The sequence below is a fragment of the Cryptomeria japonica genome, chromosome 8 (genome assembly GCF_030272615.1).
Source record: "Cryptomeria japonica chromosome 8, Sugi_1.0, whole genome shotgun sequence".
Lineage (NCBI taxonomy): Eukaryota > Viridiplantae > Streptophyta > Pinopsida > Cupressales > Cupressaceae > Cryptomeria > Cryptomeria japonica.
The window spans coordinates 4882316-4897214 of NC_081412.1; positions in this window are offsets into that span (position 1 = coordinate 4882316).

Genomic DNA, 14899 nt, shown 5'->3' on the forward strand with positions numbered 1-14899 from the left:
TACCACCCTATGGGCCCCAGGTCTATCCTGTGCAGAGCCTCTCCCTCTACCCTGAAATTGTCGGATGTCAAAGTAATTTGGCTTCTTGCCAAGGATAAACTCACAATACAACTTTCTCAAAAAATATAGAGGCACCTACAAATTATTACAAGGTGGTTGGTCAAAGACCATATACCACCTATCCCAAAAAGCTTCTTTCAACCTAGCATGAACACACCAATATATAGGAAACTGAGTCGTATTTAGTTCTAGGTTGTTACTGGTAACATGATCGGTGAAAAGAGCACATATGTCAGCTTTACCTATGCCCTTTTTCTTCACTTGATCATATGACAATCCATCCGCATAAAATGTTGAGTGGTGCTCAAGCCTAGAGGTCCTCAACATATTCACCAATATAGAAATTTGGGCACTATTTTGTATAAGGCGATTGATGAGATCCTCTTGTGTGGCATCTACATGATCTAATCGAGGACGTGGAGGGTTTTGGGGTGGTGGTGGTTTTGAGGAGCAATATTTTCAGGATTTTGAGGGTTTTCTTGTTGCTCTTGTGCAATGTTAACAGGGTTTTCTTGTGTTCCTTGTGCAGGAGAAGGTCTTTGTTGTCTATTTCATTTTTGGGGATTGCTTGAAGAATTTGACATCAAATTAATAAAAACAAAACTTAAATCAATTAAAAAACCCTATTTTAATTAAAATGCAAACAAAAACAATCAAACAAATGAAATCTTACCTGTTCGATGGGGTGCCATTGTTGAAAATTGCTCTCGGTGTTGGGAAAACCAAAAAATAGTCGCAAACCTGTGCGGGTTCTATGTCTTTTTTGCTTCTCCTTGCTGCTATTCCATAGGTTTTGGCATTGAAAATGGCCAAAACCCGTGGCCTACACAAAAGAAATTTATGTTTCTCAAAACCCGTGCGGGTTTTGAGAAACTTTTAATTTTTTATTAAAAAAAAATGTTTGGGTTTTGAGGAACTTTTGTTTTTTTAAATTGTTTTTTCTCTAGGATTAGTGTTACCAAGCCTAGCACATTTTTGAATTTTTAGAACCCACGCGGTTTATGAAAAATTTGGTTTTTTTTTTGCATGTGGCCACTTTTTTGTTCACCATCTTGGTGCACTTACCCACTCCATAAAAAGTTCAACAACCAAAGTGACTCGTAAGCTTGTATTAATTAAGCTGATAGGCTTCTGTTTGGGATTTCGGACCTGAAAAATTGTCAACCTTCCTGGTGGAACCTAAAATTATAGGCACAAACTTGGTAATTGATAACCAAATTGCTCAGGTTGGACAATCAAAAAATTATTCTACAGGGAGTATATCTTACCCAAGAATATTTTTCAATTTGCAATGTGATTATATTTTGCGTATGAATGATTTTAAAATAAAATATAATTCCACAAAAGGACGAGGAGAGGGAATTGAACACTCAACCTCTCAACCCGACCCCCTAACTACCCATACCTCCCCCCCTTTTTTTTTACCAATTGCTCTATTGCATTTCTTGAAAAATGCTTTTTGGGGTGAAATATATCCAGGGTTATATGCTCTCTAATTATAATGTTTTACCCTAGTCAATATTTTAAAAATGAATTATTGGGGTAAAGGAAATTATTCTTTAGACGTGGGAAATTATTACATTGATAGATATTATATTCGCAAAATATGTTAAAAGGTGTGAAATGTAATAATGAAGAAAATTGAATTTTGATATTGTTATTACCTTTTTTACTCTCTTGTAAATTATTTTTGCCCTTAATCATTAAATTAAATACTTTAGGGTGAATTTTATTTATTAAGAGATTAATTAAAGGATAAATATTTATTACAATGTTGTTTTATGTGCAGAAAGCTAAAATTCTTGGGCAAACATTAAAAGGGAGTATTCTTCATCCAAGATTGTATTTTGACATTTTTTTTTGTGATATAATATTTCTAATTATTACTTGTGCAAGGCATTTTGAAAATAAATCTTATTTAATAGCATCTTGATATACTTATGCAAGTAGTATTTTCTTTTTGCCTTTTAAGAAATTATAATTGTAATATTTTTTATCAAAAGGGAAAATATATGTGGTATTGGATGACCTCAATAGGGTTTGATATATTACTATGTCATCTTATATTTTCTTAATATTATTTTCACCCTAGGTAAATAATTTGAACATATTCATTAGGGTGAGTCATTTAATGCTTGATTGGTTTTTGCAAAGGTTACTTCATATGATATAATATTTCCAACCCAAATTAAAGATTACCAAAAGGTGAGAAAGTATTGTAGCATTATCGGAAGGGAAGTATTTTCTTTTACTTACTATACAAAATCTTTTACCTTATGTTATTTAATGAAAACTATTATTGGAATAAATATTTACAAGTGTTTAATACTTCAATTTAAGCGAATTATCGTAAATAAGTATTTTACATAGGGTAAAAGGATTATTGCCTAATCTAAAGTGGAATATATTTAATCTTTAATTAAGGGATTTGATTGGTTTATTTTATGTGCAGGAGATATTGAATATTTACGGGAAGTATTATCAAAGCAGAGGATAAATGATATATTATTAAAGCTTTATTTAGTGTGTATTTTAGGGATTCAAATGTAATTATCTCTGTAAACCAAAGGGAGTGTCCTTTGGAAAAATAATTGTCTGTAACTCCCTCTTGTATGCAAAAGGGTGTGTCCTTTCACATGTCTTTTGGATCAGGTATTTATAGGGAGTCTTTTTCAATTAAGAAAGGGGAACAATTCACAATCTGTCATGATGCCAGTAGGAGCTATGGGATGTCTATATTGGAGAAGTCTGTAGGAATGGAAGTATCATTTTGAGAAATCATTGTGTAATGGAGTATCTGTAAGTGTAGCTTATGTGTGCAATTATTTCCTGAAAGATCAATTTATACAAGGTCCATTATCTCTTTTCAAATATTGTGTACATTCTTGTGTTGATGATTATCTTTGTCCTCTTGATAAATCTGTTTAATAGATTTGCTAGATGATGTGAGTCACATGTTGTTGCATTAAATGAAAGATTGGGTTCTTATTGTTTGTGTAACACATACTGAGCCTTCATAGTTGATGAGAAATTGTCTCTTGAGTTTGATAGGATTTTCTGTCCACAAAGTATCATATATACCCTTGGATAAGAGGCATTGGTCTATTGTTTATCTTTTAAGGTCTTGATCTGTATGCATTCAAGATCCTTGACAGAGAAACATTCTTCCATATCCTATTTGAACTAATCCTTGCAGATTTCATTCAAGTCTTGAAAGCATTTTATTTTCAATATACAATATCTTTAACATACACTTTTATTCATATTTAGTTTTCAGTTTTCAAAGTATTCAGCTAAAGCACATGATATAGCATAGTTGCAGAACACTAATTTGCCAGTTGTGTAAACTTGCTTAGAGGCTTAAATCCACATTTAAATAACTTGTTTGTGCTTGAGAGGGAAGAGTACACCCGCCTAGGTCTTGTGGAGCTTGAAGTGCAGAGGGATTTGGTCTTCAACCATCCCTGTTCATTGGCTGAGTCTGATTGGATTTCCTAAGGAGTTGGCAAGTCTAAGGGTTTTCCAATCTATGGTTTTGGGCACCAACACTTCCGACGACGTTTCGTGGCAGAGGTTCTCTGATGAGGTTTTAAATAAATTTTCATGGGCACTGTTTACTATGTAGAATGATTAATTGTTACTTGCGCTATATCATGAAGAAGGTGGACATCGTACAACACGTGCCATTGGGAATTGTGTAAACAATGAGGAGAATTAATTGAATTGTATTTGCATCTAGATTTTGTGATGTATGTCTTACAATCTACCATTTTGTTGAGGAAGGAAAAAATTGGAGGAAGCTGCACATGTGAAGAATCTTAAATGGAGATTTGGGTGTCAAGTTTAGCTTGTTGAAGGATTGATTTGTGAACCGCAAAGTAAAAATTTGCAGGTGAGGTGCTGCTTAATATTATAAATAACTCAAAGGGTTTGCATTGCGGGTTTGAAGAGAATTGTAAAAGGGTTTTCATTGTGGGTTTTGTAGTGTCTTAAAATGCGCCTATTGCATTTAAGACACTTACGCATGATGACTAGTGTATTTATGACAAATCCATGATCAAAATTATGTTATTTTGGCATCATGGGATCAAAAGACAAGGTGCCTTGAAATGTCTTGAAAGCCCCTTTGGGCCTAATTTTTGATGGACGTAACTGTGATGTGGGGATGTCAGCGTGTCGCGCTAACATCCCGAAAAGATGGCCAAATCTTGAATCTGGAAGAGAGTCAGAAATTGGTTGATGCGTGTCTTTTGGCTCGCATTTCGCCATAACGGCTCTCTATGCCCCTTTCAAGTTTAAGAACCCTTCCTAGCTCATTTTGAAGAGTTCCTGATCTTGGGTTCTTGGCTCTCATTGTGCTCTTGATATCTCACTGTTATCCTTATGCTCTTGGACATACACTACCAATATCAAGCTACAATCATCTTGTGGTGGCTTCTTACCAACAAAGAGATCAAGTGGGATTTTTCATGCTCATGAATCCAAATATGAGGGGTTTGGCTTCATGCTCATTCTCCTTCTCTCTTTTACCAATCTCTTTTACATGCAATGAGTCCTTTGCATTGTTAAACATTTATTTCCAATGTTCCATTATTCCAATATTCCAATATCTTCTAATATTTATTGCATGCAATAGGAGTTAGCTTCTTTTAAATGAAGTTTAGTTTCCATTTGCATTTATTTTCCAATTTACCAAGTTCCTATTTATTTTTCAAATCTATCTATATAGTTGTTCGTGGCGGTGGAAACACCTAAACGGGGGTCTAATTGAGGCAGGCCCCTATATAGCCCCAACAATTTTACCCATCTTGGTGTGTGCAGGTGACGTACATATTCTGCTCGCAAATAATTACATGCAAACCTATTTCTGGGACTATCTTTGTCTGTGAGAAATACGGACTATAGTGTGCCACGCGATGGCGTCCAGAACTCGAGAGCTCCCCATCTAGAAGGTATAACTTGCTTTTGATATTGCATTGTTCTGTGAATTCCATTTTTATATATTTATCATTCTTGTGTTTTAATTTTAGATTTTAGTTAGTGTAGTTACTTGTTATCCCCTGGCTCATCTTAGTGTTTGTTCAAAGAGGTAGCGATAGATAGATTTTCCTTCTAAGATTTATCATCTTGGAGGGGGCAAATCTCCTCCCCTATAGGTTTTGACAGAAATGTAAAAGGGGCTTGTAGAAGTTAACAAATTTACTTGTTGAGTGGTTAGGGTGAAAGAAAAAATCAAAGGAAGCTGCATATATGAAGGATTTTGGGTCGAGATTGGGGTGTCAATTTTAGCCCACTAAAAGATTGCTTCGTCACCTGAGAACTAAAGATTTCCAGGTAAGGTGTTGCTTACTTTATATTGCAAATAAGTTGAAGGGTTTGAATTTTTCATTGTGGATTTCGACAGAAATGTAAAAGGGCGTTGGAGAAGTTAAGAAATTTATTTGTTCAATTGTTAGGGTTTTTTAAAAAGTTTTTTTTTTTTTTCAGTTGTGTGTGCATATATGCATATTCCCTTTACTTTCTTAACACTTCCATTTGGTTGACGAAGGAAAAAATTGCAAGATGCTACATATATCAAGAATTTTGCATGGAGATTTGGGTGCCAACTTTAGCTTGCTGAAATATTGTTTCGTGGGCCGAGAAGTGAAGATTTCTAGGTGAGGTGTTGCTTACTTGATATTGCAAATAACTTAAAGGGTTTGAATTGTGGGTTTGAAGAGAATTGTAGAACGAGTTTTGTTATGGGTTTTAGCAGAAATGTGAAAGGGTCACAAAGAAGTGAAGGAATTAATTTGTTGAGTGGTTGGGGTTTTTTTAGAAAGAATTGGTTTCTTCAATTGTGTGTGCATATATGTGCTTTCCTCGTGCTTTCTTGACACTGTTATTTGCTCGACAAAGGAAAAAATTGGGGGGAGCCACATATATCAAGAATTTTGCATGAAGATTTGGGTCCTAGGTGTATCTTGCTAAAAGATTCCTTCATGACTTGAGAAGTGAAGATTTCTAGGTGAGGTGTTGCTTACTTGATATTGCAAATAACTTAAAGGATTTGAATTGTGCATTTGAGGACAATTGTAAAACGGTTTTCATTGTTGGTTTCAATAGAAATGTTGAAGGCCCTCAGAGAAGTTAAGGAATTTGTTTGTTGGGTGGTTATGATTTTAAAAAAAGGAATAGTTTTCTTCAATTGTTTGTGCATATATACATTTTCCCTTTAAAGTGGTTAATGTTGTAGGAATTAGGGTTTGTATTATTAGGGTAGTCATGTTGGAAAGGCTTTGCTATTTCTTGTTTTTGTTTCACGAGTTATGCTCTTCTTTTTAATAAAAATCTGGATTAAAAAGTCTATCTTAATTAAAATCCCCAAACTTCTATACATGCACACAATTAATTCCTAACGTTTTTGCTCATACCCACAATCATAGAAAATAACACTACCCATAGTTGTAATCACTTCTTTGCTTGAGAAATACATTTTGCATGCATGATTTACTATGCAGAAGGATTAATTTTTATTTGCAATATGTGGATAAGCAAGGTGAATACTGTGCAACACATATCCTTTGTTGCTCTATTAGCTGTGAGGAGGATTAATTGAGTGAAGAAGGCGAACACCATGCAATACGTATTGAAGAGATAATTGTGATTTATGGTTGCGAGTGGTGTTATTTTCTATGTCATATTTGCATTTGTCTTTTGTGATGTATGTGTTGCAATCTATCCTTTGCTTGATGAAGCAAAAAAAAATCAAAGGAAGTTGCATATATCAAGAATTTGGCATGGAGATTTGGGTGTGAAGTTTAGCCTGATCAAAGATTGCTTTGTGACCGGAGAAGTGAATATTTACAAGTGAGGTGTTGCTTACTTGATATTGAAAGTAACTTAAAGTGTTTGAATTATGGGTTTGAAGATAATTGCAAAATGGTTCTTCATTGTGGTTTCAACAGAAATGTAAGCGGGCCTTGGAGAAGTTAAGGAATTTACTTGTTGAGTGGTTAGGGTTTTTAAAAAAGAATTATTTTCTTTAGTTGTCTATGTGCATATGCATTTTCCCTTTGCTTTCTTGGTGGTATGCAGCCATATTTTGAAACAGGAAAAGAGAAAAGTGAGTGTTGGATCAACCTTTAGATTTCTATTTGATAGGGTTTTGAACTCCTTTATATACATTTTTATGAATTTTTAAACTCTTTAGCAAGTTATGGTTTTTGATGTAAGGATTAGGTGCATGCTATCCCTAGAGTTGTTAATGTTATAGGGATTAAGGATTTTTTTTAATTTTTTAAAAAAACCATGCCACTAAAAAAAAACCATCTTTTCCCATTTCAAAGTGTGGCCCGAGGTTGACAAGAAACCGTCTCTTGAACTGGTTCTTTTTAAAGAAACCTCAAACCGTTTACATCACTCTACAAACCCGCAATTTCCTTGGAATTGTGATGGCTTCTTTGTTTGAGAAATACAAAAGAAAAACATAAAATTCTTAACATATGCAGCTTCATGCGATCTTCCCTCTCATTGAACAAATGACAAAGACACTACTTACTTAAAGAGTGATTTCCCTTTTGCAACTTCTACATAAATGTTAGCAATTGATTGTGTGTGTGAATAGGAGTCCATGATTTCCGATTCAGACAATGTCCTGTATTTGAAGCTTTATTCGTTTAATAGTTTTTTGAGTGGTGAGGGTTTTTGTAAACAAAAACAGTTGCTCTTTCATAAATTTGAAATTGTGTGGGTATATTACTTCAGAGAAAGAATTGTATGTATGTATGTATGTATCTTTCATAAATTTTAAATCGTGTGGGTTTATTACTTCAGACAAAGAATTGATTGTAATCTAAAGGAAATTGTGGGTATATGTATATGTATATGTATATGTGTATGTGTATGTGTATGTGTATGTGTATATACACATATGTACACACACACACATATATATACATATGTGTATATATATGTATGTACATATGTGTATATATATGTATGTACATATGTGTATATATATATATATGTACATATATATATATATATGTGTGTGTGTGTGTGTGTACATATGTACATATATATATATGTACATACATACATATATATACATATATAATATGTATATATATGTACATATGTACATATGTACATATTTTTATATGTGTGTGTGTGTGTGTGTGTGTGTGTGTGTGTGTGTGTACATACATATATATATGTATGTACACACACACACACACACACACACATATATATATAAATATGTACATATGTACATATGTACATATATATACATATTATATATGTATATATATGTACATATGTATGTACATATGTACATATATATATTCATATGTACATGTATATATATTTATATGTACATTGTATATATATGTACATATATATGTATATATATATGTACATATATATATATATATGTACATATATATATACATATATATGTGTGTGTGTGTGTGTACATATGTACATATACATATGTATATACATATGCACATATGTATATATACATGTACACATGTATATGTACATATGTACACATGTATATGTATGTGTATATATATATATACATATGTACATATATATATACATATATAAATGTATGTATGTGTGTATGTGTGTGTGTGTGTATATATATATATATATATATATACACACACACACATGTATACATACATATATACATATAAGTTGATAGGCTTCTGTTTAGGATTTCTTGCTCCGAAAATTGTCAGCTTTCCGACAAGATGCCATTAGTTTTTATATTCAAAGTCATACTATATACTCTAGTCGGTTAACACTACCGAATCATGCAGTCGGTATGCACAGAGAAGTCGGTATGCACAGTCTAGTCGGTTACAAAAGAAAGCAGTCACAGAACGCAGTACACACCGAACTGTCTACCGAGTATCTTTTTATGTCTACCGAGCAGCAAAGATGACACACCGAGTTGATATACACCGATTGAAACATGTTACCAGATTCATTGAACCTGGACATGCATATGAAAATGTGTTACAAGATCGAGGCACATCTAACCATTATCACATTGGAAATTGCACTAGAAGATTGTGTATGATTTTGAGATCAATTTAACCAATGAAATATTTTGTATAGTTATTCATTCGATAAATCGTGTTTGTAAGATCGAAGCAATGAATTGGATCGCCGTCTTAAAAGATCTATTTATATAGCATGAGTTAAGGGTGTGTGCATGAGTGTAAGAAGACTGTTACAAAGACACAGAGGTCACCGAGAAGGTTTTTAGAGAACAATCAAAGAACAGAGTAAACAGAAGGGTTTACCGAGTTACTATATGGGTTACCGAGGTATGCTATAAGCAAGGTAATCTATTTTGAGCACATAGAATCTGCTATAACATTTCAGATGTAAAGTTGTAGATATTTGTAATGATTTTATTGTAATATTGTGAAGTTGAAAGAGAAACCTTTAACAGGGTAAAAGACTCTAATCAAGTCTATAAATTGTAAAGCCTCTAACCAGGTGCATCATTTAGATTAAGTGTTGTAAAATCCTTTAGCAAGGTAGATCTAACAGATCTTGTTACTCCTAATAGGGTAAGCTATCAGAAATAGCTAATATGTAGCTCTAACCGAGCACTCTTTATTATTGCAGTAGAGAAGTTGTGGGTGCCATCCCCACCGCAGTTTTTCTCTCTAACCAAGAGTTTTTGCGTAACCAAAATATATGTGTTATGGAGTGAATCATGTATGATTGTTATCTATTTGTTTTAATTTTATTTTATGTTACTACACTATTCTATTTATGCATAATAGTAAAGTTATTATTCAAGAAAAGTTTTGGAGTACTGATTCACCCCTCCCCTCTCAGTACATTAGCTTTCCATATTGGGCCTAACAATTGGTATTAGAGCTTGAACTTTGAAAAGGGTTTAACTTCCTAAAGAGAAAGATCTTATCAATGGAAGGCTACAAACAATATCGGAGGAATGTGTATCTGCAAGAAGAGCTAGATCATGCTAATCAAGTGATTGCAGACATGCAAAGGAAAATACAAAAATCTCTGAAAGTAAGAAGAAGATTATCTGATGACTTGCAGGATTCTCAAGAATTAGTGGAACAAATTGAGACATCATCTGAGAATAGTGTATCTAAAGAGACTGAAGAAATGATTGGAGTATTGAAAGAAAAGAACAAAGCACTGGCTGATCAACTAAAAGCAATGAAAAGAGAACATGAACATTTCAACACACAAATGACTGAAAATCTAGATGCATTAAGGACAACTAATGGTAAAGCAAGAGATCTAGAAAGAGAGAAACAACAACTTGAAGTCTTAGTATCTGATAAAAATGATGAAATCATAAGGTTGACTGGGATTCAACAAAATATGACAGATCAACTAGGTTATACACATCATGAAGCAAATCTGAAGAATGATGAAAATCAAGCATTGAAACTTGAAGTATCAAGGTTGACTGATGAACTTGAAACAGAGAAGAAATCCAAAGAAACACTGAAGAAGAGTTATGAAGAATCAAAGATGTTGGATGAGCAACTGAATACAAGAAGACCCAACAGAGATGCAAGACTCGGTTACAAAGGAAAAGACTCTACCAAGAAAGGAATTCATACTACCGAGAGAGGAGAATCATCAAAGCAAGCTGGAAACAGGAATAACATCAAAAGAAAGAAGCCTATTTGCAACTACTGTGGAAATCAAGGTCACACTACCAACATATGCCAAATTAGAAAAGGTAAGCAACCGAATATCACTAAGTCCAATGGTTATTGTTACAATTGCAATAAATATGGTCACACATCTAACCAATGTAGGACAAAGTCTGTTAACAATTATCAAAAGGCAAAATTCAAAGGGTTTTGTAGAAACTGCAATAGATATGGACATAGTAATGAGAAGTGCTGGCTTAAGCAAAAGAACTACATGTGGTCTGCACACCGAGCAAACACTAGAGGTTACCGAACTTACACAGATCCTTACTGACAATATGTAGCAGTACCATGGGATTACAATACAAGGATATGGTGTGAATGTTGTGGAAGATATGGACATATTAGTGCTAACTATTTTATAAGGTATGGAATGAACAACCAAAGATCATGGAGAAATCTTGGTATGGCATGTTTTCATTGTCACAAAGTTGGACACTTGACTGGAGATTGCATAGATCAACCTAGAAAAGACACTGAAGAAATAAAAGAAAAATCAAAGATGATTTGGAAAAAGAAGGAAATTGTGTCAAATGAAGAAAGCACCTTACCTACCGAGTTAGGTGCACCTATTCCAAATTAATCAGTAAAGGTATTAAGGGACTGCATTCTCTGAAGGTTAAAATCATAACAATTCCTATTCTATTATGTACTAAATTCAAAATCTGCATAGTTAAGATGCATTAGTAAGTTTGAAATTCTATCTAAGTCTTTGAAGCACTTTACAGGAAACCTGTCAAGTCGGTGAATACGGGAAGCCTGTCAAGTCGGTAAATGAAAGAAATTTGGTTACTCGGTTAAAATAAAAAAGAGAGTAAATTGGTTAAAAAGGAACCGAGTGTATTTAATGTTTTTGACCTAACCCGCACGGAGCCCGATAAGGTATTTTGTGTACTTAAAAGCATTTTCGCGGTCATTTTCATTCACCAAGTTTTCGAAAGAGCAGAGCAGAGCGAATCAAGGTGATCAAACCTCCTACCAAACGAATTCAAGGTATTTACATCAAATCTCAACATATTGTTAAACTGGTTTACCGATCTTATCTTGTTGCCATTATCTGCTAAGTGTGAAGCATCTATCATTTGAAATTTTGAAACCCTAAGGACTCTTTACTAGTTTTATACTTGAAATCTTAAATGGTGCCCAAGATCCAAGATCCCATAGTTGTCAAGAATGTAGAGAAGCCCTCACTGAAATACTCTTTGACTCCTAAAGTCGCCTCCGAACCAGATGACAAAACCACCTTTTCACTCATCCTGGATCGAGTCTTGTTAGTCGAAGATGTGAGACTCTTCACCAAATACTGTGTTGAAGAACTCGGTCATGTTGAAATAAGAGACACCTATGATGAACTATGTACCGATGGTGTATTAAACAGCAAGTATGAACACATCAAAATCAAAGGATTGACTGAAGCCCTAACCTACCCTTGTGTGTTCAAGCCCCAATGGGTCAAGTTTGTTTTGAGCAGAGTTCATGATGATTTCATGTGGCTAGAAGAGTAACCATTTAAAATCACCAAGGAAATCATTCATGTGATCACCGATTATCCTATCTATGATCATGCACGAGCTCAGAAGATGATATCACAGAAGGAATTGATTAGTTTAACCGGAGTGGAATCCGATTACAAAGGACTAAAATTGAACAATGTCACTGATGCAGAACTTATGTTTGCCATTAGAGTAATTGGTTACTGTTTCTTCCAATCAGCAAGGGAAAACAGTGTACCCTGTGCAGCAGTTGACTTAGCTTATAAAATTGTGAAAAAGGGAATGAAAGTTGACTTATGTGAAGTGTTATTGAAGAACCTGTTTGAAAATCTAAACACAATAAGGAAGCCAAAGAAGAACAACTCGGAAAATACTCTAAAGTTTGGTTCACTTATTGTATGCATGTGTTTCTACTTTGAAAAATTCTTTCCATCAGTCGATAAAGTAGTTTGGGAGCTACACCGACCAATCACCCATCAGATTAATGACTTCATCAAGAAGTTAGGAGATAATTTCAATGACATAATGGATGATTATTTCAGTAAATTTCAAGAGAAGATGCACAACAGGTACCGAATTCCACCCCAGCTAGTGGAGAAATATAAAGATGATATATGCTTTGAGGTAGACACTGATTACTATTATGTGAATGTTGTGGAACCGAGGACTCAATCTTTGCCACCTATGGGTTACGAGATTGACTTTGAAATCACACAACAAAAAATTGATGCATTTCTTACATTACCAAGGCATGCTACCGAGCTGAGGTATGGAACCTATGAAGAAGTAAAGGGAAAAGTAAAAATGAGCATTGTAGTACCCAAAGCTACAAGAAAAAAAACAAAGATGATAAAGGTTTTAACGGAGAAATTCGGAGAAGATTCTTCCTCCACACCTGTCAAAGGCACTCTTGCCATCACCGAAGAGGAATCAGAAGCTCAAGAGGTAGGTATAACACTGAGCACCGAATTGCCTAAGGGTAAAGTGTTAAAAAGAAAGAAACATGACACTTCAAAGGCCCTACCGACTCCTCCAACAAAGAGACCTAACACTAGAGCATTAGCTGCATCACCGAGTAAGAAACAAAAGAGTGTTACTACTCCCAAGCTAACCAAGACCTACAAGAAATCTACTCGGAGACTCATTTTGGCAAAAGAGTCTAGTGATACAGAATCGGAAGATGCAAACAAATTCCAGATTGTCAAGAGAAAGAAGGTAAATATACATAGTGTTGACAACTTTTGTGCTAATTTGAAAGAATATGGCGGATTTGGTTCATTTAGATATGTCATGTATGAAACTAGAAATAATGATGAGAAGAGACAAATTGAAGAAGTTGTCATCTGCACGCTTCTAAAGTTTCGGTTAGCTCCATTGGAACTAGTGGAGTCACTTCCAAATGAACTTTACTTGCATATTGATAATAGGTGGAAGTATGCAATGGACTCAGAGAAACAAATCAGAGAAAGACATCTAGTCCATCTATTTCCTGATATGTTAGTAGCAGAAATAAAGGAACATTTGACAACCTACAATTCAAAATTTCTTGTCAAACAGAGAGCCTTAAAACTGATGAATGGGATATATATTGACGTAGAGAATGAGACAAAAGCAAAATGGCAGGAAATCTTCAAAATCAAAGATGCCGGTGAACAATCTACAGTTGAAATCGTTGATGTCACTGAGCACGATCCTGATGTCACCGAGCACGGTCCTGATGTTATCAAACAAGACCCTGCTGACACTATTCAAATAGATGAAGATGTCATGGCTATAGAGGAACTAGAGCAGGAAATGATAGAAGGCACTACATGTGCAAACTTGTATCTAGTGAATCCATTTTAGAACAAGTTTAGCCTTATCCACCGATCAATCAACCTGTCTCTACCAAAGCTCCTCAAGATACAGCACAAGGCACTGAAGGTCACAAGTCTACAACAGGAGAAGATACTACTCTAGAATAGACCTCTCAAGCACCTTCAAGCACTGAAAATGTAGCAGCTAAGACACCCAGTACCGAGACACCAAAAGACACCACAGCGGCTACAGGAACCAACCAAAGTGTTATCTCTACCGAACAACCTACCGAGGGTCAACAAGCCTCTCAAGCTATTATCTTGGTCCAACTGACCAAAGGTAAAGAGAAGAAGGTGAAAAAGCATAGTTTCAAAGTTGATTTATCTAAACCGATAGTGTTGCCCAATGTGGATATATCAAAATTAAAGGGGCAAGCACTCATTGATTTTGGTGAACTATGCAAAGCAAAGGTCGAACAAGAAAAATAGATGGCTATACAAAAGAAGAATAAAGTACTTCAGAAGGTGAAGACACTACTATCAGATATGCTACCTACAGCTACAGTGTCAACCGATGTAGCCATCCATATTCAACTGGATGAACTCCTTAATCAAATAGAAACATCCAAAGTTGATGCATCTGATTATTTGAGCAAGCTAAAAGACAAGGAGCTTACTGCAAAAATGATAGAAGAGGTACAAAAAGCTCTAGCTATTGGCAAAGTCAAACTTGTCAAATTCATTGTTGAGTTGTCCCCACAACTCAAGCACATTCTTTATTTATTTCAGAAACTCTGTACATTTTTTATATTCATTAAAGACATTAAGAATAAAACTGCTG